Source organism: Hyla sarda, unplaced genomic scaffold (assembly GCF_029499605.1).
Source record: "Hyla sarda isolate aHylSar1 unplaced genomic scaffold, aHylSar1.hap1 scaffold_251, whole genome shotgun sequence".
Lineage (NCBI taxonomy): Eukaryota > Metazoa > Chordata > Amphibia > Anura > Hylidae > Hyla > Hyla sarda.
In genome coordinates, this window is record NW_026609198.1 from 56249 (window position 1) to 59479 (window position 3231).

At 60.7% G+C, this 3231-nt stretch overlaps 1 protein-coding gene across 2 annotated transcripts in view; it reads left to right on the forward strand.

Moving 5' to 3' along the window:
• The first annotated feature begins 1900 nt into the window (after positions 1 to 1900).
• LOC130323574 (uncharacterized) overlaps positions 1901 to 3231 on the forward strand; it is a 146679-nt gene continuing 145348 nt past the window's right edge. The window contains exon 1 of one of the 2 annotated variants that reach the window (XM_056553158.1): positions 1901 to 2013. The gene's annotated coding sequence lies outside the window, so the exon portion shown is untranslated. The remainder of the gene's footprint in view (positions 2014 to 3231) is intronic. The other variant, XM_056553159.1, reaches the window with a different exon arrangement.

The window sequence follows — 3231 nt, forward strand, 5'->3', positions numbered from 1 at the left end:
TCCCATCAGGTTCCTCCCTCCGGCCTCCTCTGTCCTCCCCTCAGGCTCCTCCCTCGCCTCCCCACAGGTTCCTCCCCCCGACCTCCTCTGTCTTCCCCTCAGGCTCCTCCCCTCGGCCTCCTCTGTCCTCCCTTCAGGCTCCTTCCCCCGGCCTCCTCTGTCCTCCCCTCAGGCTGCTCCCCACGGCCTCCTCTGTCCTCCCCACAGGTTCCTCCCCCCGGTCTCCTCTGTCCTCCCCTCAGATTCCTCCCCCCGGCCTCCTCTGTCCTCCCATCAGGTTCCTCCCCCCGGCCTCCTCTGTCCTCCCCACAGGTTCCTCCCCACGGCCTCCTCTGTGCTCCCATCAGGTTCCTGCTCCAGCCTCCTCTATCCTCCCCACAGGTTCCTCCCCCCGCCCTCCTCTGTCCTCCCCTCAGGTTCCTCCCCTCGCCCTCCTCTGTCCTCCCCTCAGGTTCCTCCCCTCGCCCTCCTCTGTCCTTCCATCAGGTTCCTGCCCCGGCCTTCTCTGTCCTCCCATCAGGTTCCTCCCCTGTCCTCCCCTCAGGCTCCTCCCCCCCGCCCTCCTCTGTCCTCCCCTCAGGTTCCTCCCCTCGCCCTCCTCTGTCCTCCCCTCAGGCTCCTCCCCCGCCCTCCTCTGTCCTCCCCTCAGGTTCCTCCCTCGCCCTCCTCTGTCCTTCCATCAGGTTCCTGCCCCCGGCCTTCTCTGTCCTCCCATCAGGTTCCTCCCCTCGCCCTCCTCTGTCCTCCGCTCAGGTTCTTCCCCCCCACCTCCTCTGTCCTCATCTCAGGTTCCTCCCCCCGCCCTCCTCTGTCCTCCCCTCAGGCTCCTCCCCCCAGCCTCCTCTGTCCTCCCCTCAGGCTCCTCCCCCGCCCTCCTCTGTCCTTCCATCAGGTTCCTCCCCCCGGCCTTCTCTGTCCTCCCCTCAGGTTCCTCCCCCCGGTCTCCTCTGTCCCTCCCCTCAGGCTCCTCCCCCCGCCCTCCTCTGTCCTCCCCTCAGGTTCCTCCCCCCGGTCTCCTCTGTCCTCCCCTCAGGTTCCTCCCCTCGCCCTCCTCTGTCCTCCCCTCAGGCTCCTCCCCCCGCCCTCCTCTGTCCTCCCCTCAGGTTCCTCCCCCCGGTCTCCTCTGTCCTCCCCACAGGTTCCTCCCCTCGCCCTCCTCTGTCCTCCCCTCAGGTTCCTCCCCTCGCCCTCCTCTGTTCTTCCATCAGGTTCCTCCCCTCGCCCTCCTCTGTCCTCCCCTCAGGTTCTTCCCCTCGCCCTCCTCTGTTCTTCCATCAGGCTCCTCCCCTCGCCTTCCTCTGTCCTCCCCTCAGGTTCCTCCCCTCGCCCTCCTCTGTTCTTCCATCAGGTTCCTGCCCCGGCCTCCTCTGTCCTCCCCTCAGGTTCTTCCCCCCCCCCCCCCCCCCCACCTCCTCTGTCCTCCCCTCAGGTTCTTCCCCCCCCCCCCCACCTCCTCTGTCCTCCCCTCAGGTTCTCCCCCCCCCTCCCCCCTCCTCTGTCCTCCCCTGCGGACCACTCTACCAGTTCTGACAGGACAATCAAATATGGCGGGTCCGGGGTGAGATGACGTAATATGCGTTGACCTGACGCCAAACAAACACGAAGCACGTTGTCGCCCTGATCAGTTAAATAAAGTTTCTTGTATCTCCGAGCCTTGGAAATGTGTATGGGCGGGGCGTCTGTTATTCTTCCGTCAGACTCTATCATCCAATCAGAGACCGCGGATCAGATAACGTTCTCTTATTGCTGAGCAGGACTCTACAGGAGAGCGGCCGTAAACATAGTGAGCGAGGGGGCGGGATGGGCTTTACAATCAACCAATAAAAACAGAAGAAGGGCGTGGTTAAAGCGGCGACAACCAATTTACTTTGTCGACTTTTGTGACTGACAAGAAGATCCAGACTGACAAGAAGATCCACCATTCAGCGAGCAGATGCTCCGAGCAAAGCGGAAGAGTGACAAGTCCAACTGAGGAAGAAGGGATCGCAGAAGAGAGTGTCAACACTGCAAAGTGTGAGAGACAGCGGCCATAGAGAGAATGAGAGAGTGCGGGGGAGAGGAGAGACATGAGGGGAGAGGAGAGAGACATGAGGGGAGAGGAGAGAGACATGAGGGGAGAGGAGAGAGACATGAGGAGAGAGGAGAGAGACATGAGGAGAGAGGAGAGAGACATGAGGGGAGAGGAGAGAGACATGAGGAGAGAGACATGAGGGGAGAGGAGAGAGACATGAGGAGAGAGGAGAGAGACATGAGGAGAGAGACATGAGGGGAGAGGAGAGAGACATGAGGAGAGAGACATGAGGGGAGAGGAGAGAGACATGAGGGGAGAGGAGAGAGACATGAGGGAGAGGAGAGACATGAGGGGAGAGGAGAGAGACATGAGGGGAGAGGAGAGAGACATGAGGGGAGAGGAGAGAGACATGAGGGAGAGGAGAGACATGAGGGGAGAGGAGAGAGACATGAGGGGAGAGGAGAGAGACATGAGGGGAGAGGAGAGAGACATGAGGGGAGAGGAGAGAGACATGAGGGGAGAGGAGAGAGACATGAGGGGAGAGGAGAGAGACATGAGGGGAGAGGAGAGAGACATGAGGGGAGAGGAGAGAGACATGAGGGGAGAGGAGAGAGACATGAGGGGAGGAGAGAGACATGAGGGAGAGAGGAGAGAGACATGAGGGGAGAGAGAGAGACATGAGGGGAGGAGAGAGACATGAGGGGAGAGGAGAGAGACATGAGGGGAGAGGAGAGAGACATGAGGGGAGAGGAGAGAGACATGAGGGGAGAGGAGAGAGACATGAGGGGAGGAGAGAGACATGAGGGAGAGGAGAGAGACATGAGGGAGAGGAGAGAGACATGAGGGGAGGAGAGAGACATGAGGGGAGGAGAGAGACATGAGGGGAGAGGAGAGAGACATGAGGGAGAGGAGAGAGACATGAGGGGAGAGACATGAGGAGAGAGACATGAGGGGAGAGGAGAGAGACATGAGGAGAGGAGAGACATGAGGGGAGGAGAGAGACATGAGGGGAGGAGAGACATGAGGGGAGAGGAGAGACATGAGGAGAGAGACATGAGGGGAGAGGAGAGAGACATGAGGAGAGGAGAGAGACATGAGGGGAGGAGAGAGACATGAGGGGAGAGGAGAGAGACATGAGGGGAGATGAGGAGAGAGACATGAGGGGGGAGAGGGAGGAGAGACATGAGGGGAGAGGAGAGAGACATGAGGGGAGAGACATG